The sequence below is a fragment of the Ursus arctos genome, unplaced genomic scaffold (assembly GCF_023065955.2).
Source record: "Ursus arctos isolate Adak ecotype North America unplaced genomic scaffold, UrsArc2.0 scaffold_6, whole genome shotgun sequence".
In the NCBI taxonomy this organism is placed as follows: domain Eukaryota; kingdom Metazoa; phylum Chordata; class Mammalia; order Carnivora; family Ursidae; genus Ursus; species Ursus arctos.
In genome coordinates this window covers 63,589,065-63,615,610 of record NW_026623078.1, presented here as the reverse complement: position 1 = coordinate 63,615,610, position 26,546 = coordinate 63,589,065, and the positions used below count along the sequence as shown (strand labels likewise).

The 26,546-nt window shown below is 34.8% G+C and overlaps 1 pseudogene; it reads right to left on the bottom strand.

Annotated features, from left to right (window-relative positions):
* Positions 1-13,720: 13,720 nt before the first annotated feature.
* LOC113252805 (peptidyl-prolyl cis-trans isomerase A-like) lies at positions 13,721-14,237 on the bottom strand (annotated as a pseudogene).
* Between the last annotated feature and the right edge of the window lie 12,309 nt (positions 14,238-26,546).

The following is a 26,546-nucleotide window of genomic DNA, read 5'->3' as shown; positions in this document are numbered from 1 at the left end:
AAGTGGATAACACCTCATCAAACAGAAAACTATAATTCGTGTCATTCCATGTGCATTATCTACATATGGACATAATGTTGAGATCAAGGTAGTTTTCTGTCCTATTTTTTCCTAAATAGAACTATTTTTTATAAATAAAATTATAACAACAGTGAATCATAAATTATTTCTAAAAGCTATAAAATAAAAATGCTTTAAAAAACATTTAAAAAGTGTACTTAAAATAGAGCTCTCATTTCTTTTTAAATGAATTGTCTTTCCAATTCTACATTCTATTTCAAATTTCATATTGTACTTTCTACTCAGTTATTATATATCTATGTCTCTTTCTAGATTTCTTTCTAGATCTTTGTTCCATTATTAACTAATATAGATTACAAATTAGCTTAAATATATATTTTAAAAAATATTTTAATATTATTATTTCATACATGATTAATGTACAAAATTTTGAAAACAAAAATGAAAAAATAAGTGTATCTCATAATCACTGCGCTCAGAGGTAAGCATTATTAATATTTTTTCATATAGCTTTTGAATATTTTTCTATAAAAATTTGTTGTTTAAAATGGGTGCTTATACTGTAAATACTTTAAAAACACTTTATTTGAAGTATTTCAAGCTTACACAAAATTAAGAATAAAAACACTACGGCAAATACTCAGACGTCCTTTACGCAGATTTAAATACTGTTACTATTTTGTGCCATTCACTTTGTGTACATATGTTTTAATTCTGTCTTTTGTCATTTAATATGTTCCAAAGAGTTTAAATATCGGTAAATATTCTTCTGTAACTTAACTAGTGAATGAAATATTTAATTGCGTGTTTATAATATGGTAAAACCCTAATGTAAATGCTTTCGATGTATCATCTTATAAAATCCTAAAATAATTCTATTTTATGCAGATTTATAATCTATATATTTATATGTGATTCTATTTTATGCATATTCTATAGAGGAAGAAATGGAAGATGAAAGAATGTCTAAGGACATCCAGCCAGTCAGATGAGGGACTAGGATTTTAAATCAGGTGTCCAGACTAGCTACTTTTTGCTGTATAACAAATTACTATAAAACCTCATGATTGGAAAGTACACACGTTTATTATCTTCCAGTTTCTGTGGCTCAGAAATCTGGGAGTGCCTTTGGTGGGTGGCTCTGGCCCAGGATATCCCAGCAAACGTCAGTCAAGGTGCCACCAGGACTGCAGTGCTCTCAAGGCTCATGTGGATGAGACTGCTTCCAAGTTTGCACAACTAGGTGTTTCTCAGGCTTCAGAAGATCTGCTCCCAAGTTCACCATTGTGGCATCTGTCTTCCCTTGGAATGAATGATCCAAGAGAAAGTGAGAAGTAGCTTCCACAGCAGAAGACGCTGTCTTTTAGTAACCCAGTCTTTGAAGTGGCATCCCATCACATCTGTCAGTATCTGTTCATGAAAAGCAAATCGATTTGTCCAGAGAACACTCACAGAGAGTCAATTAGAGGTCATTCATTAGGTCATTGTGTGCTGTCTTCGAGGCTGCCTACAAAACCAGGCTTTTCTGATGCCACTATCCATGCTTCTAATGATCACCCATCACACTCTCCTACTGTAAAAGGTATTACTCTTGGTGAGAATCCATCATATTTTGTGTACCAGTTCCAGAGGCTGATTATTCAGGTTGCTCCCAACTTTCATTGCTATTATAAACTTTGTTGTCATAAATAATACTAATCCATTATTATTTCCTTAGGAGTTAATAAAATAAATCATCTATCTATCATCTATCTACCTATTTATCTATCATCTATCTAATCTACCTTATATCATTTGACATTTATTTTTTTTTTAAAGTATTGAATTTAGAGTAAGAAGATTAGGTTGTGGGATAAATGAAAACCCATTTCATTTCTGAAACACTATGTTTTCACCTATAGACTTAATTCTTTAAGGTCAGGGAATGCTCCTTGTTCATCTTTGTATCCCCAAATCTTATCGTAGTGTCTGATATTTTTATAGGGGCTCAGTACACCTACTATGTCAGAAACCTCATAAAATGTAAATGAGATATTGAATGAGAAATTATTTGGAAAATTACAAAAAGCTATAAAATTTAAAGTCACTCCAGACTCAAAAAAAAACACCTCTTTTGTGCTCTAGGTGGTAATCTGTACAAAGGTATTCAGATTGGTATTAATTTATTTCAACACATTTTTCTAAAATCCATTAATTCTAAGTGCCATTTGTCAAATATATGTCCAAATATATTCTTTTTGAGAGTTGCCTCTGTTTGAAAAGCTATTTTATAACACAAGGCAATGTTGGCATTCTGAATAAATGAGATGTTTGTGATATATTTGTGTACTATAATTTAAATCAATTATTTCATTAAAAAAAGAAGTATTGACTTCCAGGTATTTTTTTCCAATACGACAAATATTTGTTGAGTTTCCATCATGTGTCACACACTGTCCTTGGTTTTAGGACTATAATTATAGTGAACACGCAAAGGTCACGTTCTCATAAAGCAACACTCTAATTTTTGGAGATGGATGCTAAACAAATAAATTTATAATATTTATTTTGATAAGTACTACCAATATAAGTTAAGGTACATTTCTATTAGGTATGATAAGAACTTCATATGTAGGAATAAAACATGTATGTTTTTCATTCAAAATCTTTCAACCTTGCAAGTTACTGGATTTGCAAATGTATATGGGTCACTTTACAATGGTTGCATCTCTCAAAAGATTAATTCTTGGATAGTCTATTTATACCACACTAATAAATAACAGGGAGACAAAGCAATAAACATGGATTTTTAACATGAGCTCGCAAACCCTAGGATCTTGGGTCCACCAATTAAAATAGTTAAGCTATATGACACTTACAGTCACTTGTGTGGAATAATATTTAAATAAAATATAAAATATTAAATAATATTCTATTTACCATATTCAATTTACCAATGGTCCAAATAGTTGTTCAAATTAAACTAATGGATGGACAATGTTGTTTTTGGCATTTACCCAGTGCCCTAAAATGACAAAGGGTAATTTTTCTTTTTCCATCAGAGTTATGCCAAACCATATATATATGGATTTCATATCTAACTGAAAACAATTTTAGTAAACATTGAGTAATACCAAATTAGTGGGGGTTTTTTAATATATATATACAGTGAGCACTAGCTATCAGACTCCTTTGGACAACTGCATGATAAACATTGTTTTGACAAGAAACTTTCTTTCTATACTACTGAATGTTTCATTTTTAAAACAGTGTTTCCTTCATGAATTTACTGCTTGTCAAAATATTTGTTTGAATGATGTAGACACCAGTGATGTGTTCTTTGATTTGATGTGGTAAGAACTAATGATTTTACGGTAAAAGGTAAGCATTTTGACATTTTAGTTTTTATTTTGTATTTTTATTAAACTTTTTATTAAAGGCATGCTGTTACTTATAAACTATAAACTTGGCAAACGGGACATCTAGCATCTTGTCTGGCAGTAAAAGCAAATCATTATTTTATTTTAATTCATTATCAGCTGTAAAAGGAAAAGAAGTCACAAGTCGATATTAAATTAAACATAAAAGCAGAGACCCAAGGGCTGGTAAGTGACAGGAGATGCTACTTTTCAATGTTACATTTGGAATGAATAGATAAAAATTACAGTCAGGCAGGCATGTTAGTTTGAACTTGAGACAAATTAAATGTTTTTTTTTCAAGTAAACAAATCATTATAACTCTTGGTTTGCAAAGTTATGGTAGGTATTTTATGTTTCATAATATCATAGCTACTGACTAAAATCCAATAAAATTTTATTTGTAGAGGACCTTGAGGCCACTTGCATTTTTTCCAATAAACCTTAATAAAAAGAAATTTCTTTTATTTATGTTTACACACATAAAGAATTTAAGAGCGATGCTCAGACATCTGGTGAAGTAAAAACAGTTTCATAACCAAGGTGAACTAGGGTGAATGCCCCCATTAATGAGGTTAGAATTTGTTATCTTAAAGATTAGTTTTCACTAAAAAAAAATGATTTGTTCAATTAGATGTCTGCACCCAGAGAGCTATCATATAGTAGGAAGAGAAATAAATTTATGTCCAAATGGCTCAGTTTAAGTCTATTTCTGCTATCATTGGGCTATAGTCAAGTCACTAATTATAGTTTTTTTATTAATAAAATATGAATTTGTGACAATTCAATAAATTAAATTATGGGAAAATTTGAAAAACATGTCTATATGCAAGTGTAAATGTTTAATGTATATACAGACTTTTTAATTATTTTAAGTTAATAATAAATATATTAGAAATAAAATCATAAGCTGTATACTAAAAATTAGATTTAAAAAAAAAAGATCTTATTTATTTATTTGACAGAGACAGCCAGCGAGAGAGGGAACACAAGCAGGGGGAGTGGGAGAGGAAGAAGCAGGCTCCCAGCGGAAGAGCCTGATGTGGGGCTCGATCCCAGAATGCTGGGATCGTGCCCTGAGCTGAAGGCAGATGCTCAACGACTATGCCACCCAGGTGCCCCCCTAAAAATTAGATTTTTTAAAAAGAATGTATTTCTACAGTTTCTGAGTCTGGAGGATAATGAAGGTAGTCCAAATTTCTACTCTTAACATTTTCTGAGAGAAAGAGATAGAGGTAGAGGTAGAGAGAGAAAGAGACTGAGAGAGAGTGAGTGCAATCCAGGAGACAAACATACATGGCCGACCTTTAAAAATAGCTAGAGGCAGGGGTGCCTGGGTGGCTCAGTTCGTTAAGTATCTGACTCTTGATTTTGGCTCAGGTCATGATCTCAGGGTCCTGAGATCGAGCCCCATGTCGGACTCTGCGCTGGGCATGGAGCCTGCATGAGATTCTCTCTGTCTCCCTCTGCTCCTCCCCACCTGCTCTCTCTCTCTCTCAAATAAATAAATAAATCTTATTAAAAAAAATAGCTAGAGGCAGAGATTATTACAAACACCAAACTCCAACAGAACTCTTCCCAAGATGCCCACATGTCAGGGGAGAGGGGACTCAGGAGAATATGAGAAAAGAGAAGAGGAAGGTGGAGAACATAGATGGCAACTGTTTAAGTCTGGGAACTGGTATTTCAGAACACCCACTATAAGGTAGGAGCTTGAAGGTATATGGGACAAAGGTGGGAACTTCTGAAAAGCACTGCCACAGGGAAGGTCAGACATGCGGGGAAGTGTTAGTACCTCATGTGTAAGTGACAGTGAAGGTAAAGAGAAAAGTAAGAGGGGAAAATTAAAATTCTTACAGGAAGGAATGAAACAACATATGCCTCACCACTCAACCAGTCAACGAAATTATTATACTTTACTGTATTGACCGAAGAATGTGTACTTGAACTAGAACCAGTGTTAACAAACTTCTAGAAAGAGAAAAAACAATCAATTCAAATCATACAAATCTGATTTTAAAAATTCAAATAAAAATGTTTCAGCTGATGAAATCACCCCAGGAAGAAAACAACCAAGGATCAAAAGAAAACTGAGTGTCACACAATACTCAAAAGTGAATTAAACATCCTCAAACAAGCATTTGGAGATATTATGAAAAGATGATCAGTAATTTAGAATCTTGGTGGAAATGGAACAAAATATAATCAGGAAGAATTAAAATTACATTCAGTCAAAAAGTAGAAATGTACAGTAATCAAGACAGTGTGGTATTGTTGAAAGAACAGACAATAGATTAATGGATCAGAGAGCTTAGAAATAGACCCACATAAATATAGTCAATTGATCTGTGACAAAGGAGCAAAGGCAATGCAAAATGAAGCAAAGGTTATCTTTTTAAGAAATGGTGCTGAAACAACTAGACATCAAATGCAAAAGGAAAATCTAGACACAGACCTTACATCTTTAACAAAAATTAACACAAAATGGATCACAGACCTAAATATAAAATGTAAACGCATAAAATTCCTAGAAGACATCATGCGAGGAAATCTAGATGACCTAGGGTGTGATAATTACTTTTTAGGTATAACATCAAAGGCAGGATACATGAAGGAAGGAACTAATAAGGTGGGATTCATTAAAATTAAGAACCTCTGTTCCATGAAAGACCATGTCAAGAGAATGAGAAGACAAGCCACTGACTGGGAGATAATATTTGCAAAAAAGCAGTTCTGATAAAGGACTGTTATCCATAGTGTACAAAGAACTCTTAAAACTCAAAAGTAAGAAAACATACAACCCAATTTAAAAATGGGCCAAAGACCTTAACAGAAACTTCACCAAAGAAGAAATACAAATGACAAATATGCACACGAAGAGATGCTTTACATGGTATGTTATCAGGGAAATGCAAATTAACATAACAATGAGATACTGCTACCCACCTACTGGAATGGCCAAAATCTGGAACCCTAATAATCTCAAATGTTGATGAGGATGTGGAGCAAGAGGAACTTGCATTCATTGCTGATGGAAATGCAAATTGGTACAGCCACTTTGGAAGGCAGTTTGGTGGTTTTTTACAAATTCAACATTTTCTTACCATATCAGTCAAGCTCCTTGGCATTTTCTCAAAAGAGTTGAAAATATGACCACACAGAACGCTGGACATGAATGTTTTTAGCAGCTTCATTTATAATTGCCAAAACTTTGAAGCAACCAAAAATTCTTTCAGTAGGTGAACAGATTAAATAAACTGTCTACATCCGAATAATGGAATACTATTCTACGCTAAAAAGAAATGAGCTATCAAGCCGTGAAAAGACTTGGAAGAAACTTAAATACATATTACTAAGTGAAAGAAGCCACTCTGAAAAGACTAAAATGCTACATATTGGACAATTCCAACTATATGACATTCTGGTAAAGGCAAAACTATGGAGAAAGTAAAAAAGATTAGTGGTGGGACAAAATGGACCACAGAGAGTGGGAGATTCAGGCTTCCAGTTTGGAATGAATAAGTCAGGGGAGGAAAAGGCACAACATAAGAAATATAGTCAATGATATTGTAATAACAATGGACCAGGATAGAAGGTACCTACCTACACTTGTGGTGAGCATAACATAATGTATAAATTTGTCCAATCACTATGCTGTACACCTGAAACTAATGTAACATTGTGTGTTAACTGTACTCAAATTAAAAAAAAAATCAGTGATTGCCAGGGATTGGGGCAGGGAGAAGGGATTTTTAGGGCAGTGCAAATACTCTGTATGATACTCTAATGATAGATACATGCCATTATACATTTGTCCAAGCCCATCCAATGTGCAATATCAAAAGTGAACTGTAATGCAAGGTATAGTCTTTGGGTGATTATAATGTACAGCACAGGTTCCTTAATTTTAACAAATGTACCATTCTTGTGAGAAATGTTGCTAATAGAGGAGGCTGTGCTTGTGTGAGGGCAGGGAGTATATGAGAACTCTTGCTACCTTCCCCTCAATTTTGCTGTGAGCATAAATCTGTTAAAAAAAATAGTCCTAAAAATTGTATGTATTTAAATTGTACAATTTGGTGATGTGATACAGATATACTTCGTGAATTAGTCACCACAATCAAGCTAATTAACACATCTCTCACTTTAGATAGTTACAATCTTCCCTTCCCTCTCCTCTTCCACCTCCTCCTCTCCCCTCTCCTTCCCTTCCCTTCCTTTTGCTTTTTGTGTATGGGATGAGAACACTTAAGATCTACCTTCTTAGCAGATTTCAGATACACAATGAAGTAGTATTAACTGAGGTCACATTGTTGCATATTAGATCTCTGGAACATACCCATCTTGCATAACAGAAATTTTGTTTCCATTGATCCCCATATCCTCATTTCCTCCTCCTCCTAGCCAGTGGAAACCATCATTAGACTCTCTGGTTCTGTACAGGTGAGATCATGCAATACTTGTCTTTTGGCATCTGACTTTTTTCACTTAGCCTCATGTTTTCCAGGTTCATCCACATTGTCACACATGGCATGATTTCCTTATTTTTAAGGCTGAAAACATTCCATTGTATGTATATGTCACATTGTCTTTATCCATTCATGTGTTGATGAATATTTAGGTTGTTCCCTTATCTTGAAGATTGTGAATAATGCTGAAATAAACATGGGGGTGCAGCTGTCTCTTCAAGAACCTGCTTTCATTTCCTTTGGATATATCCCCAAAAGTGGATTGCTGGATCATAACGCAGTTCTATTTTTAATTTTTTGAGGAACTGACATACTATTTTCCACAATGGATCAGCTACTTTTTGTTTTGTTTTATTTTTTTCTAGAATGTTTTTGTCTTCTTCTCCCTTCTCACCTACTGATTTCTGGACTCCAGATACATTTATGTTAGACAACTAGATACTATTTATAAGTCACCATAACTCATTTTTTTTGTTCAGTGCTTTTTTGTGTTTCTTTTCAGTTAGTTTCTACCAAAGTGCTCATTGATTACTATACTACAGTGATTCGACACCTATAATTCCATGTAGTTTTCCCTTTTCCATACTGTATTATTCATCTCTAGAAGTTCTTTCAGGGTTCATTTTATATTTCCATTTCTCTGCATATTTCATTCATATTTTTTTCCTTAAATTGTGGTACATTGTTGTAAGAGCTATTTTAATCTCTAGCTGTTATTTCTGGTGTGTGTGTGTGTGTGCGTGTGTGTGTGTGTGTGTGTTGACTAATTTTTCTCCTGGGAATTCATTACATTTTATTGCTTCTTTGATCTTGAATATTTTGGATTTTATGTTTTTGTGTGTCTGGATTTTGTTATCTTTCTTGAAAGAGAACTGGAGGGGCGCCTGGGTGGCTCAGTCATTAAGCATCTGCCTTCGGCTCAGGGTGTGATCCCGGAGTCCTGGGATCAAGCCCCACATCAGGCTCCTCCACTGGGAGCCTGCTTCTTCCTCTCCCACTCCCTTTGCTTGTGTTCCCTCTCTCGCTGGCTGTCTCTCTCTCTCTGTCAAATAAATAAAATCTTTAAAAAAAAGAGAGAGAGAGAGAGAGAACTGGAGCTTGTGTTGGCAGGCAGTTAAGTTACTTTGGTTTAATTTTATCCTTTAGAGGCCGGTTTTTAAGATATATGGTGTTATGTGTAGAGTAGCCTTGACCTAGGAGGAGATAAGATTAGGTCATTGGTCTCTATGGTCTCTAACAGTGCCCCAAGTGATCTTTGAAAACTATACTCTCTGGTTGATTGAAAGTCGAACAGTTCCCAGAACTATGGTTGCTCTGGAAATCATTTCATTCCCAGTTCTCTGATCACTCCTGCTCAGACCGGTGGTTTCACCCTATGCATATACTTGTGTGTATTCAGCAGACTTAAAAGGATTCCTGAGACTTCTCTTATTGCATACTCTCTCTTCTGCATACCGTGCCACACAGTTCCCACCTCTTTCAGTTACTTGATTCATTAAAACTATTATGCCTTACTTGGTTTTCCCCTTCCTGCTTATATAGCCCAGAAATTGAATACAGAGAGAAAGCTTGAGAAATTGAATGGTTCATCTTATTTGCTTCCTTTTCTGATTGTTTGTTTTTGTTTCTTGTTTGTTTGTTTGTTTGTTTGTTTTTGGTATGGGGTCCTCTACTCTCTGATACCCCATTATGTCCAGGAGCAAAATTTCATTTATCTATCTGTGCCTCTATTATCCATCCATTATCTATCCATCTACCTGATATTTATCAATTTTATACACAACTATTTCACTTACATGTTCATCAGAGTTCATTAAATACTCTCTCTCTTTTTTCCCCCTTCTGTTAGGTAAAATGAAGAAATATAGGTCCCCAGTATAATCATCTGACTTTTCCTCATCGGAGTTTTTTCCCCCTTACTTTCTACTTAATTTAAGATAATTTTTCATAAAAATGTTTTTAGCTTTGTTTTTGAGCTTTTTGAAAACTAATTTCTCTCTGTTATGGTTTCCCTCCAGTTTCTAGATTTAGCAGTCTGCATGCTGACTTTTTGCTAGTAAAGTGTTTATGATATAATATGCTTATAAGATTTCTACTAGTAAAGCTTTTTTGTAAGAGAGATTTGAGGATATAATTGAGTCTGGTTCACAGTAACAATCACTATGTTAGTGTAGTCAAGCTTGAAAGACTTTGACATTTAACATTATTTTGATAAGAAAGTCATTTTTGCTGATGTTCATGCAGATGAAATAAAAATCACCATATTCTTATAGTTTGCCTACTAACGCATGATAGTTAAATTATATTAAGGAACGATAAAAATAAATTAAGAAGGTTTTTTTTTCCTTCAGTAAAACATTTGATTGCATGATTTGATTGATAAAATGAGAATAAATTGCTTTCTTTTGTACTCTTCAGAAATTGGTAATCATTGGATGATTAGCTGACAACTTTACATTTGAAATGTGCTGATTAGCTTGTTTTACCTTAATAACCCTATGATAGTGACCACCTTATCTTGCCCTTTAATTTTAAAATTAATGAAGTAATCTTTTATCGTAGTCTTTTCCACTGTTCTGCCCAATTACTTTAGTGCTGAATGGTACTTTGCATTTTTGCTGGTCCATTAGCCCCATATCATGCTCTTTCTCAACTTCCATATTCAAATACAGGATAATTAAATGCTGTCTTTTAGCTTCTTATAACCTTGACACATAAATTCTCTTTTCTCAGTGGTTCAAATTAATGGATGAATGACAACCTACTGGAAATTGTAATGAGACATTACTATTTGTAAAATGTTAATGTACATTAAATGCTAAATAAGAATCAATAGTATATGGCTATTACCCGTATAACTGAAGGATATGGGATATGAAGTGAATATTAAACTTTTAAATTAGCACATACACATATACACACATATATATTTAAGATAAATGCTTTAGAAACAAAAACTTTGTTAATTTTCCTTTGCTCCCCAAACCCCGTGAGATAGATAGATAGGTAGATAGATCTATATATATATCTATATATAGATATATATCTCACATAGGGCACATGGCAAGGGGAACCTTATCAATGTTGGAAGAATGCATCAGTATAAGTGTTCCTGAGGAAGTGGAATATGAATTATAATTTGAATTATGAATAGAATTTAATCAAGGATAAAATATTTAAGGAAGGAAAAAAAGAAGAATATTTGTAGAGGTCTTGAGAGGAGAGATACGTTTAAGAACACAAAAGAAAGCCAGTGTAGCCTGAATAGAGATTATGCAAGATGATGTTGGAGAAGACTGCTAGGGGAGGTTGTAAATACAGAATGACAAAAATAAAGGGAATATGAAATGTGTGTTTATTTAATCATTCATTTAACATCTGCAGGGCAGTAACTATGCTCTGTGTTGTGGCGGTAAAAAATAAATAAGGCATGGCCCTTATTATTACTTCAAAGAAATCATGAACCTAGTTGAAGAAAAGGCACACACAACACGGATATGAGCAAAGAAAGTCAATCTAATGGATGAGTATTACATCAGCCACATTGGTAGAGATCTTTATTTACCATTTCCAATGTAAGCACAAATTAAATTGAAGTATATTCAGAGATGCAACTTCTAGAATGGTGGAGTAAGGATCTCTCAAAATCTGCCCCCTATAAAAATAATAAGACTTGCACATATGATCAAATTCAACTTTTTCTGAAATCTTAAAATTAATGAAAAGCTTGAAGAAACCCAATGATAATGTATTTTAAAAAGAAAGAAAAAGCAGAATCTCTGTAAGAACAAGTCTTGTCTTTTACCTTGCCCTTATCATATCCTCCCCCACCCCAGCTCTGTTGTAGCCTTGAAAGCCAACACTCTCACAACCACAGGAACTAGGAAAACAAGGAACCTGCTAGACTTTGGAGGAGGCAGGACAGTTATATTTGGGGTTCACCAAAAGCATCACCCAAAAAAATTGTCACTATTTGACTTGTCTGAAAATTCCCTGGAAAAGCTCAGTTTTCCAGGTTTGTTTCTATTTAACCTGACTCAGAGCTTCCTCTGTATGAACAGCCTACAGAGCATTTGTAAACAAAACAACAACAACAAAAAATCAGCAGTGATTGTTGAAGATCACAGCTGCCTGAGGTGGGATTATCAACTGGAGTTAAAGAAGGCTAAAAAAGAAATCCTAAGAGGAAAAAAAAAAAAAAAATTGAGGAATCAAATGGTCATAGAGACCTTTGCAAACTCTTACATATATCTGGAAACCTAGAAGGACATGCACATATCCAGGAAAGATATAAAAAGACCCTAAACTCTTACCTCTGGCTGATCTTGAGGTTTCTGTCTGAGCAGAAGATGATGCCTAAGATAATGTTAAAAGTTTAAATGAACACAGGCTCAGTACCTTTCAGCAAAGACTGGAGATTTATGAGTTCAAAGAAGATAAGAATATCTCAGTGAAATTATTAGATTACCATGATAACCAAGCATGGAATTCAGTGGCCACATATGACGGGGAATTTCGACTTTACAGAATTAGTTCAGGAAAGTCACTAACAAGCAGACAAACAGAAACAACAACAAATCCTGGCAGGTGGGAAGGACTCTGATTTCCAGTGCTGCCAATATATATCATTTAAAACTTGAACATAGGTCAATTGAGATGGTCTTATCTAAGGATCCAAAAGAAGAAAAAAAGGATCTATAAATGGAACCTTATAGACCTGTAGGACACTATCAATCATAAAAATGTATGCATAAAGGGACTTCTAGAAGAAGAAGAAGAAGAAGAAGAAGAAAGAGGAGGAGGAGAATAAGAAAAAGGGGGCCAGGAGGAAGGAAACAGGAGCAATATTTGAAGAGATAGTGGTGAAAACTTGCTAGATTTGATGAAGAATATTAGTCTGCAGGGCTGCCTGGGTGGTGCAGTCATTAAGCCTCTGCCTTCGGCTCAGGGCGTGATCCCGGTGCTCTGGGATCGAGCCCCATATAAGGCTCCTCCACTGGGAGCCTGCTTCTTCCTCTCCCACTCCCCCTGCTTGTGTTCGCTCTCTTGCTGGCTGTCTCTCTCTGTCAAATAAATAAATAAAATCTTTTTTTTTTTTTTAAAGAATATTAGTCTGCATATCTATGAAGCTTAAAAAACTCCAAGAAAGAAAACTCAAAGAAATTCACACCGAGATACATAGTTGAATTATCTAAAGCCAAAGACAGAAAGAGAATTTTGCAATCAAAAGAAAGAAGCAATTCACGAAGTCTTTGCAACTTTTTCCATTTTCAATGAGAAATTTTAGGTGTTCCTCCAAAAATATGTCAAGTGGTATAAAGTTCCTTGAAATTCTTATTAAAGTACTAGACACAAAGAATTTGAAGACTAGTAATTTAGGATACAAGCAAGTCAGGACTAATTTTTTGAGTGGGAAAAGAAAACAACAGTGTGAAGGATATTTTTAAATCATTATTAGTTGATAAGTAATATAGAATATAGTAAAATATTCAAGTAAAAAAGTATATGAAAAGAAATGTTTCCATCTTACCCCAGATCCAAGTACTGTTAATGCTTTCTTTAGTATTCTACATATAAAAATGTAGATACATTTATTATTTTTTATAAAGATTAGCATAATTTTTTTTTTTTGTTAGATTTTTATTTCATCATCATAAACTTAACTCTGCAATCCAGCTAGACCTGGAGGGGAGTAAGGAAAATATAGAACCCATAGAACTGCAGCCAGAGCACAAAGATTATAGGATATTTCCGGCAGAGAGGGGTGAAGGGGTGCTCTGCTGAGCTACAGAAGGAATGGTCTGGTAGTTAAGATAAAACACAAGTGAAATTTATTAGATTTGTCCACAGTCAGCAACTGTGATCTTCTTGCTGGTCTTGCAATTCTTGGACCCAAAGCCCTCCAGGCTTCCACAATATTCATACCCTCTTTCACCTTGCCAAAGACCACATGCTTGCCATCCAACCACTCAGTCTTGGCAGTGCAGATGTAAAAGTGGGAACCATTTGTGTTGGGTCCAGCACTTGCTATGGACAAGATGCCAGGACCCATATGCTTCGGGATGAAATTCTCATCAAATTTCTCCGCATTGATGAACTTGCTGCCAGTGCCATTATGGCTTGTGAAGTCACCACTCTGGCACATAAATCCCGGAATAATCCTGTGAAAGCAGGAAACTTTACAACCAATCCTTTCTCCCCAGTGTACAGAGTACAGACCTTGTCTGCTGCCTTTGGAACTTTGTCTGCAAATATCTCGAAAGAGATGCGGCTCAAGGGCTGTCCATCCACCATGACGTAGAAGAACATGGTGGGGCTGACGATGGCTGGGCAGTGGAATCTGCAAGCCATAATTTGCTTTTTATAGTATAATCTGCTTATTTTCCATATCATCATCTACAGATGTTCCTGCCTCTGATTCTTTACAATTCCATAATATTTTATTGTAATATTCCAAACTACTTAGATGATTTTCAGTATTTGACTAAGAAAATTAGATTTAAGATTAACTTTCAAAGTAGTAGTTTTCTAGGTGGACTTGATGTAAAAGGCATTGAAGATAGAAGAAACAATCATGGGTGAGGTAGGAAAATGTGAAACAGTGTAGTGCATTGCAAAGAATGAATGTAGTCTAGGATTGCTACAGCTGACTGCTCACATGATAGACGTGGTAGCAAAGCATGAGGTCCCACTGGGAGGCAGCAGCTTCTTGTTAAACTGTATATGTTACTTTCCTATTAAAAATATACACAATAGCCAACAAATGGAGCAATAAGAAAGCCAAAATCACTGAATTCCTCACATCTTTCTAAAACATAGCTTCTGTAAACAAAATATTTTAATAAACTTATGTGGGGTACTTATAATGTCTGAAATAATTTATGCAAATCAAAAAATAGCATCCTCCAGAAATTATGCAGATTGAAAACATCTTTGTACCAGTGTTGATGTCTTTTAAGTAATCACAAATTAATGAACATGGTCCTCATTATGATATTACAACAAATTTTTGTATAAAGTATTTCATAAAGTATTGAAATAAAGTATTGCATAAGTGTATAGGTAATGTTAAAGCTATTTATCTTAGAAATAAACAGAAATAAACTTAGAAATAAACAACTTAGAATAAACTTAGAATATATCTGAGAAATAAACCATTAACACTGTGTAATATTCACCACTGAAGGCTAGAATTTGTGATTGCTTACACATACAATCGAGCTATATTGAGCACGTGGAGAAGTCACTTGAACTGCTCCCTTCCCTAGATGTTAGATAAAAACACAACAGTAGCAACATCTTCAGACAACATCATGGCAGGAACCTTATTTTAAATCTTCGTGGTATCACAACCATCCTGTTAAACTATGTATTAAAGCAGCTTCCACAACACCATCTGTATACTAATGTGGGATGGGAGAATTTCTTCTTTGCCTACAGGAACTGAAATGATTGGCAGGGTGCCTCTCCCTGCCTGCGCACAACACTCTAGTCCTTGTAGTTCCCAGGGGACCTTAGTGTCATGAAATTTCAAACCACAGGAATATGAAACATAAAACCCTCATATGATAGATTAAAAAAAAAATTCTTAAGAAGATTAAGCTACTCACCTAAGGGTCATACAGCAAGTTGACAAGTTGACATCAAAATTGAGATTCCAATCCAAGACTCTCATCAAAAATCGAGACCTTTGAAAAACTGTAATCTGTACTTTTATTAAATGTTACATAGACCAACGTGGATTTACCAATAAATCTAAAATGTGGACAAATAATACACTTCTATACTTAAACGAAATGATGTTTTGTTAAACAAGTGACTTACTTGTTTTGTACTGTTAACCTCTCCGTGGCCCTCCTATTTGTTATTCACTCAGGTGTTCTCCAAGACGGAGTCAGTACCTGAAGAGTAAAGTATAATATCTGTACTTAATCTTAGACAATGTGTACTTTGAGCCGCATAGATAGTATCTCCTGCAAGCCATAAACAAATAAATAAATAAAAAGCCTAGAAGGAATCTTCTGCCTACTTTTCAGAAAATGAGTATTTATGTATTGGAAAGGGAGGGCAGAAGTTAAATCAACTGTATGTGTTATTAGGATTGTTCAAATAACAAAAAATCATGAGTCACAGCTGTAACTCTTGACTACTCTGCCCCCAGAGTGAATGGGGGGTCAGGGGAACGAAGAACATCACAAAATAAATAAGTGGTTCCTTTCGATTAATAAACTCAAAGGAAATGAGTGTAAACAGGGACCGACTCTCTAAAGCAATTGGAGATGAGGACTTCTGCCTGTGTGGCTAGAGGAAAGTAGGTAAGGGACACGGTAACAGGTAAGAGGCAGTGCATATTGGTGTTCTCAAAACACTAAGTTATTGAAGAGAGGCTGCAGACACAGTAGCTACGTCTAAGTAGCATGGAGCAGGCAGAAGGGACCTGTAAGGGAGGAAAGAAGACCTATTGTCTACCAGTACCTCTGGTGTAGCTTTCCTCACACAGTTAAGAGCATCATGGATGGATAACTGCGTGTGTCTGGGAAAGAGGAGAGGGTGGGAGGGATTTGGGAGATTTTTCCATTGTATCACTGTGGAGACTGTATCTCTGAGACAATCAACTGATTTTGTCTAAGTCCCAATACACAATAATCTCTCATATTTCATAATATCCTAGCATAACCACATTCTATAATGAAGAGAAAACCCGTGCACAGAATTTAATGAGAAAATCTGACTTGAAATAATATCCAGTTTCTCAAGGCATGAGACAGACCCGTATTTCTTACTGACATAGAAAATTGTCATTTTATCTAAATCAGATGAGAGAATATTTATTCCTAGGTGATCTATGTTTTATAAAGAATTTATATATTATTTAATGGCAACTCTCATAGAAGACATAAAAAACTGTTCTTATGGATGGTTATACTGTCATGGGCATTAACTACGTATATAATTAATGTTTTATTTATTTTACCTGCATTTTATAAAATTTAATATACTTCCATTTATGATCAGGGGTGATAGACAAGATTAATTTTTATAACTATAAAGAGTTGTCCATTTCCTCTAGGTTAACGAAGCCCAAGATCCCCTGATGCCTTGAAATTTATATATATATATATATATATAAATATATATAATCAGACAGATAAATGCATATGATGCTAAAGAAAGTATGAAAATGGGTAAAAAGGAGGCAGGCCCTATAAATTCAGATAAGTATTATAATATATTGTCACAGGGAAAATTAATGGGAAGTTAACCAATTTTCCCTTAAGTCATATATCTATGACCAAACCAAGGATTAGAGGATGAATGCTAAATCCTTGTACGACTCTCTTATGACTCCAACATTTTCTTTTTCTCAATCACCACCAGCACCACCTCCTTTTTCTAGGGGAAGGAACTTCCCAGAGCACGTTAGAAAGCCACATTACACAATCGGGTATTTGGTTCTCTCTCCTCTGCAGCTTCTTGTCTTCTGTTTGAATTCTAGGTCAAGACAGAATTGTTAAAGGGCTTATTTAACCCTAAATCAGAAGGAATCAATAATAAGGTTGCTATACCATTTGAGGGCATTAAATACGCACAGAAAGTATTTCTTTTAGACTTTCCTAGGAGGCAGAAATCACAGTAAAATTGACATTTGCAATTTTTCCAGCTAAGTTAAATTCCAAAAACATGATCTTTCCAAAAAAAAAAAAAATTCTTAATTTTCAGGAGCAAATGTGTTACGACTCAAATTTTTGAGGGGGCAAAATATGCAACAAATTTGCTTATGAACATTGTGAAATTACTTTGTGAAAAACAAAGCAAATCAAACTTTTATAAATATTTAAGCTTGGCCACTGTTAGGAAAATGTTTTATAGCAAAATAGGTTATCTGTACCAATCTTCTGATAATAAAGAGACTCTTCCTAATATATCTGATTGGAAAAAAAAATCTTGCATTTCCTTTCAACTTTCGTCCAAGTTGGGTAAATAGATGTAGTAGCAAATGGCGTAAGTAATGATAGGAAGGACTGACTCAAGGGTGTAATCAGTCCCGGGGGATGATTTTCAGGCAGCATGAAGATCCTTTCCTTGGCGTATGGCTTTTGGCTTTCACTTCAGAGTGCCGTGAGGTTGCCTCTCATATTTTATTCCTTTAGAACCACGTGTGTGTCCTGCAAAATGGGAGATCCTCTCACGGGAGGGTTCCTTCAGCTTTCCCACTATTAATTCTGATGTGTCTCCATATAAGAAAAAAAATGCACTGGTCAGAAACCTTCCCTCTAACAAGCAGAATTAGAAATGAACATTTTGAGAAAGTATCTCACAGAGGATATGTTTTTGTATGAAAAGAATTCCATCCAGAGATGAATGTTAGCGAAGTTGTCAGATGTTTGAGATAAAGTGTCAAACCCATTTTCCAAGGTAACAATTCTTCAAAAGAAGGCTAAAGAAAATGGCATATTTAGCCTGTAAAAAGAAGGGCCAAACAAAATTATGTTTACTGTTATAACCAGCAATTAGCAAATAGCTTAATTAAAGAAACACGCGTGAAGAGTCTTTGTAAGCAGATTTTCTATATGGTTATAGAGTGTTCGTTACACGAATGAGCTCTGAAATCAGACAGATTGAAATTGTGTTCCAGCCCAACCACCTGCTAGCTTTACGGCTTAATCAAATTAAAAATCTTTTATTTTACTGAAGTTACTTCTGAGCCTTTTCTAATATAAAATTGAGGGGTTACTAATGCAGAATTTTTGTTCAAAAACCCCTGTGTCTTGACTATCTGTCTTGGTTTATTTTTAGATGCTCCTACTAGAACATGATGTAAGAGGTGAGGAAGACAGAGAGAGGAATTGTTCTTCCTGAAATGAGATGTAAGAAATTAATAGCAGGTGCTCTGGCATATGAACAAACAGCCCCCGGAGGCCCAGTGTGAAGCAGCCTTTTTACAAAAAGACTAACTTACGCGTTATTGAATTCCTCCTAGGGAGTTAACAAATTTTCACTCCACAGGTTTTCTCTTGTTCATGTTGCTGTTATTTTCTTATCTATTTTAAATTTATTTTCTTATGATAAAATTGAGAGAATTGAGCGTCCCCTCGCTCAGTAGTAGCTCCTGTAGTGAAGTGAAAAGCTTTCTGCAGCCCAAAATATCAAATTCGCTCTCACTATGGCATTGTTTATTACTAGATAAAAGTTTGCAGATTATCTCTCCCTAATGCAACACAGAGGACCACTGCTTATCCTTATCCCATCCCATTCTTATTCTACGACCATACAAAGTAAGTCCTTTTTAAACGGAAATATTGAAGTATATGTTAACATCCTCCAGTCTTTTTGCAAGTAGTCAGCTTCATAACTCTTTGTATCTTAAAAGCATATTTATCAGTTGTTATTTATAAAGGCAACTATCATTAAACTTCATGAGGAATTATTATGTAGGATAAATAACATGTTGAAACGTATTATTAGCATTCCTGGGGAGGTTTCTTAATGGAGAAATTTAATTATATTTCCTCCGGTGCGTTAACTGCTGCTGCTGCTGCTGGTGTAGCCAGAATCCTGGAGAAAAATAAACATAACGTTTCAATTATTATCATTAATATTTTAATATTAGTAAAGGTCACAATGCGCTTTTATATGCCACCGACTGAAACGCTGCTAATCACCGTGGCTTATTGATTCTCTTTGAGGATTAGTAGGAGCACAATGTAGTACAACATTTTTCATTATTCAAGATCAGTAGCCAATCCGAATAGAAGCAATATATGAATTTGGGGAAGAGCTTAGATCTTTGCAATTTTAGCTATTCAGCTCTTTGCTTTAAGGAACTTAGCCACTTTCATTACAAAAAAAAAAAAAAAGAGAGATAGAGTTTGGAGTTTGGTTTTCTGATCCTATTTCATAATCTGGAATTTTCTAACCATTTCATGGTTTCTTCATTTTGCTGGATTTATTCAGTCTGAACAAAATACATATGAATGAGTATGAAACTTTCAGGAATTGAGAAATTAAATTGAAATATTGTTTTTGAAACATTATTTTGATAAAATATGGCTGGTGACTCATTCCAAATTAGATGGCCATATGGCAGTAGGGACTTCAGTATAGAGAGCTTTATTTTAATGAGAGATAATTAATAATGCTGTCAGGACAACTCTCTTTAGATGGTTGGTTTTACAATTTATCTCTTTATTTGATATTTTAATCTGTAAATTTTCTGTTACAAAATATGTTACATTATATGATTCTATTATTCTTTTATTATTTGAATCAAAAGGTGGTTTTAAAGCAGTTCTTGTGTGCAAACTTTTTTTATATCAATACAAAATATCAATACAAAAATGAAAATTAAATATTTAGAAACAACTATAGAAATTTCACAGAGCAATTTTATGCCTACTGAATCTAAAAAATCTAGACTTGTATTTTGTATGTCTTTTTTTAAGATCTTTTACTTATTAGAGAGAGAGAGGGAGAGCACAAGCTAGGTGAGGAGCAGAGGGAGGAGCTGACTCCCCACTGAGCAGGGAGCTTGAAGTGAAGCTGGATCCCAGGACTCCAGGATCATGAGCTGAGCCAAAGGCAGCCTCTTAACCGACTGAGTGACCCAGGTGTCCTGTATGTCATTTCATTATTATTTTTCTAGCAATTCATTTTGTTAAATTTTACTAAAGCATAGCTCCGTGATACGAAGATGATGGTGGAAATAAACTTGGTCTTTTTCCACAAACAGTTTAAGAAATTCTGTTCCAGAAGATCTTTGAAATTTGAGCCAACGTACACTTAATTTCATTATCTTTTTCTCTGCTTGTTCTTCTTATGGTATAAGAAAATACCTTAACAGGCCCAGTTCCTCAGGAAGGTAACAGAATCCCGTGTTCTCTGCCTTCAAGCAGGTTACAACCAAAATGAGATGAAAAAGGCCGGAGCCTGCAGCAGGACAAAAGGCAGTTCCCAGATTCCAAGCCCCTGGATCACCCTCAGGCAGCAACAAAAAGTGAATTTCCGTAAGGCCGAGAGCTGCTTGTGGAGGTCCCTGCGCAGACCGCAGAGTTCGTGTTGCAAGTGAAATGCAAAACTGACACATGCAGTGTGAGGCCAAGGCAGCTGCAGAAGCAAAGACAGAATTCTGGAAGCTCAGGCTTTGCTTCCCCCCCTCCTTGATTGTTGGATGCTGATACAATGTTTCCTCTATCACTCTGCACTTTATCACATAGACATTCCTTCCGGGACCTGATCTGGCAAAAACCATAAGGAAAGTACTTTGTCAATTGGTTTTTGTGGAGGAGAATCACTCCCTTAATTTATTCAAGAAAACGTCTAAGGATGAGATATAACTCGGAATTCATATTTTGGGACTGAGTTACCCTAGCCACCTTAAGAAGACCGAAGAATATCAGTGATCAGCAAATGAACAAAGAAATGCCCAGAGCAAGGGGGCAGGTATGTGGGAGGAGTGGTGATCAAAGGGACCGAACCTGGAAAACCCTCACAGAATAAAATCGTTACAAAGCCTCTTACTTAGTTTCTGTTTCCAGTCTCATTTCCCCTTCAATCTGCTTACCAAAACACTGCTACTAGAGTTTCACATCTAAAAATCTAACCTGATCATGTAGGACTCCTTCTTTCAATGACTATAGCTTATTTTTTTATTTATTTATGAGAGAGAAAGAGAGAGAGAGAAAGAGAGAGAGAGGGAGAGAGAGAGAAGCAGACTCCATGCTGAGCTTGGAGCCCTTCTCAGGGCCTTGAGATCATGACCTGAAATCAAGATTTAGATGCTTAACCGCTTGAGCCACCCAGGTGACCCCAGCAACTATAACTTTTAGAATAAAAGCCTCTTTGACTTGACGCATAAATTAATCAGTTTCCTGTCAACCCCCATCCAACCACATCTATCTTCACCTCTCCTTCCATTTCTCAACATTTGTTAACATATGCATTGAACTTTCAGCTCCAAAGTAAACCATGCCTTCTTAATAGCTGGGTGTTAGTAGCTTACCAATGTTTCTTTTTGTCTCATGGGCATGTCCATTGTGGGGAGGCTGTGGTCCTGCTTCATGTACCCTACGTTCTGGGATCCAGGCTTAAGGAATGGTTTTTTTCTCTAGGACACTGTGGGTCCTGTGACAGAAAAAAAAAAAAAAAAAGTGAGATTCAGAAGGAAAAAAAAAAAGTGAGATTGCGGTGGTTTATAAAACGTCTGCTTTTCACTTTCATCAACATTTTATTGCAAAAACAAGTCACATAGCCAAGGCTATTATGTAAAGGAGGGGTCTCAGGAAAGGGCTAGTTGAGGAGACAAAGGCCATTTGTAAACAGTATTAGGTCTGTCATATCATCCTTCAAGAGTTAATGCTGTACCATAACACAGTCTGCTTGCCATTATCATACCTGTGACTCTGTAATCAAAACATCTGTGTCTGTTTCTTTCCCATTAGCTTGGAGGTGATTACAAATCTGTACTATGTACTTTGATAAATGGCATATATTTGGCACTCAAAATATTTGTGCATGGAAAGAGGGAAAAAGAAAGATAGGAAGGAAGGAGGGAAGGAGGGAAAGAAGGAAGGAGGGAAAGAAGGAAGGAGGGAAAGAAGGAAGGAGGGAAAGAAGGAAGGAATACAAGCTAGGAGTAGAAATAGTTGTAATATACTTATAGCATCGAATCCATTTAATAGAAAAGAAAAATTTGCACAAGTCAATAGTTTGATTATTTGGGCTATCAGAACATGTAAATATCTGAAAATACATATTTGACTTGAATTGTAGAATTATTATATCTTCATTATGAAATTTATAAGAGGCTCAACTCCCTTTGAGGACTAATGAATTCTTTTATCTTTTATTTTTCCTTTTCTTTTTTTCTTTTCTCTCCTCTTTTGCTCTCTTTACAGGAGAATTATGCCTGTGAGTGCCTCCATAAGCTATTTGAATCTTTTCCAACTTCCTCAGTTTATCAGTAATTTCCTGTCCTCTTGCCCTGCCTTTAACTTGGACCTGATGGCTATCAGTTTTATTGTTAATTGATTCCTTATTGCTCAAGAGTTTTTCCAATACTTCACAATATGGAACTTTCAATCTCTAATATTAGGACAATTAGCAGAAAATTCTGCATCCTACTTTCTGAAATTCTGTGGCTATTCTGATGAATTTCTTCATTTTGTTCTCCTCTTTTCTGAACCTGAAATTGCTTACCAAGTCCACGTTTTCTCTTTCATCTCGTGTTTCAAAGACACGTCTTTTTGCTTTGAAAGCTTACTTCTCCACCAGGTCAACTGAAGAAACAATTCTTCCTCTACAACTTCCTGTCACCAATCATTCTATTTTCTATCTTTAACGTTATCCTTTCTGTTTTTTGATCTACAAACACACACACACTTCTCCACCTAAGTAACAAACAAACCAAACTCTCTCAAACTGTGCATTCCTCAAAACTAAACCTTTATTTATCTAATATATTGTGAAAGCAAAATGTGTGTAAACCTCCTCCAATCTGAAATACCTATTTATTTGGTTCTTCTCTCAACAACTAGGTCATTTTTTCCCCTATTTTTTAGCGAACTAACCAAATCATCGAATTTATTAATAATTAAGTGGCTATGCTTCGATCTTTAACCTCCTTAAATATGAGAGCATGACACTAAATTTCTTTTTATCCTCTATAGGTAAAATTTAATACAATGCAAATAACTATGTATAATAATTATAAATAATAAATATTATTTTTAAGATTTTAGAGAACTCTTAAAAAATATAAGAATTGAAAAACTGAGGTGGTGTCTCCTTCATGTTTCAGTATGATCCTCTGTTGACAGCTTTTCTTCTCCAATAAGAATATCTAATCTGAATACTAGTACCTCAGTATATGCCCATAATTCCTGTACTTCCATGACAGTTCATGTAATGGTAAAATTTAATAGAGCTTACAATGTAAGTATCATCATTCTGGTAACCCAAGAGTAACTTCTTAAACATAATGGAATGTTTTTATTTTTATTTCTCATATATTAAACAAAAATAAATACAAACAGTAAATATATGAATAATTAAACAAGCATATTTAAGTAATGCTCAATTCAAAAGTCATTTTTTCATTTGAATAAAGATTTAGCATTAATACAATTCTTGATAGCTTTCATCACTTTGAACCTTTAGTTTTGCTTGGCATCTTCTAAATATTCCTTTTTTTCCTATGGACATACTACATATATGTAAAGCATGTTACATATGTAGAAAGACAGAGGAAGATATAGACTAGTAAATCGAGATTATTGATAGATGCACAGAATTGAAAGGATGAATGAGTGAATAAATGAATAGATTTACAATTAATGATGGACATTTGTTGATACATAGCCATATCCCATACTTTCTCATTACAACAAGCACCTAGATTTTACTTTGGAGAACCAAGTCATACTTTCTATGCTTCAGACAGCTATTGAGTTTTGATTCCATCCTAAACTTCAAGGATTGGCTTAAGCTAATCTTAAACCCCTGATTGGCTAAAGCCAATCTTAGTAATTCTCTTGTTGCTCTTGTTCTCGATGTTTGTCAAGGTGATTGTTCCAAACTTGCCAATGGTTTAAAACTAAGATAAACTAACAGATGCTGTTCCTCTGGCCCTAGAGATTGGTTTGGGGATATAGTTCAAATGGAAGGAAGCCCATATCTTCTCTTAAATAATTGTAAACTTGATGCAATGCTCTTCTCTTAGATGTAAATAAGTAAATAAATAAATGCATACATGTAGCCCGTATGGATAGCCCTCTCTGACAACTATGAGGAAAAACAGGCTAAGGATAAAGCCAACATAGTAAGGAAGACAGAATTGAAATTACAAACAAATGGATATGCAACCTTAAAGATATCAACCTGTGGATCAAGCAGAGTATTCTGCTCTAGACTTTCCAGCTTGTGAGCCTATAAAGTCCCTTTATTATTTAAACAGGGTGAATTTTCTTTGTTGGCTCTGACCCATATTCTAAATAACATAGATAGACGTAGGTAGGCAGATAGGTAAACAGAGAGAAAGCAAGAGAAAGCGCACAAGCATCATGATACAGGATAAAGAAATAAGAAGATGCATTTGCTCTTAGAATAAAATGGGATAGGTTACTAGAATGAACATTTATCTGTGTGATTTATGAAAAATCTGATTTACTCGTTGCTAAAACACTTTAGTTTTCTAAATTATGCAACCAAGCATTTTATATATGACTATCTTGATCATCAAATCAGTTCACGTGGGTTACAGTTGGTGATCAATCTTCCAGTGCAATATTCAAAAGAATACAATGACCATATGCTAGTTGAGCCTGTTGAGTTGCATTTATTCCGATACTTTAATATTTAGGAAGTAAAAAGACATTTTGTTTTTTATTTTGCAATTCCTAAAAGAAAAGCAAAAGGAAATGTTTAGTTTTTAGAATATAAACTACTAGAAGTCTCTTAGTACAGTGGGAAGTCAGAAAACATTCATTAGAATCACAGCATTTCATGAAACAAAATTAAATATCTAAAATTTTTCCAAACAAATTCTGAATAAGATTTCTCATTCATTTTTTTCTCCCAATATTATAATAGCATCATTTATGATATAATAAAATAAATTATATAGATCTGGAAGAATAGGGATTGAATTCCAGCTCTGCCATTTAACAATTAGTAAGCTGAAACAAGCTAATAAATCTCTGTAAATTCCATATAAATTCTATCTACATTCTACATAAATGAGAGCTATTATTGTTAACAGTATTGAATACTGATATATGTGTTTGTGGGCATGTGTGTGCGTATGTGTATGTGCATGGGTGTGAAAGAGAAAGACTTATTGTTAACCAGCAATGAGTCCTGGAATAAAGATATGTGTGTTTACATATATAAGAACAAATGTATATTATGTAAAACAAGTTAAATTAACAAATAAACCTTTCATTGATTATATAAATTTCATTTGATTTAGTAACTATCTTGCCAAATTTTTGAGTTCAATACATTTGGGGACCTGTGATTTTATTTCTACAAGTGACATTCCTAAAGTGGGCCAGCCACCTTGCAAATAGAATTTATTTAAAGAGTAAAACTTCATGAGAGAGAAAAAGAAAATCACTGCACTTGAGTGAAATATTTAGTTTGGAATGAAACTTCCAAATGTAAATTCACCACTCTTTCTGATCCAATCTTGCTCCCCAGAATTGCCATTCTCTTGACCACTCTCTTAGTAAATATATCACTCAATTACTTAAGACAGAAAACTGAACATGAGTTTCTTTCTTCCCTCTCACTCCAAGCTAATCACCAAATTGTATCAATTCTATGACACAAATATTTCTCAAGTTTGCTGTCCTCTTCTCTCACCTCCCCTGCCATGCCCCTAAATCAGAACCTCTTTCATTCCTTACCTACTTTCCTTCAATAGTCTTCTCTATAGCTCTGTCATCCTGATCTCATTAAAGTGGTCTTCCTAAAATGTAAATCTGAGCCCATCCTTCACTTGCTCCTCATTAGCTCCTATTGTTGTAAAAAAGAAAAAAAAAAGTGTAAACGCTTTCTTCACATAGTTTATGAGGACCTTCATGATGGTGTCTCACTTATCTCTCCAGTCTTTGTCTTCTATCCCTCCCCAGTCATCTTAGGATAAAATTACTTCAGTTTACT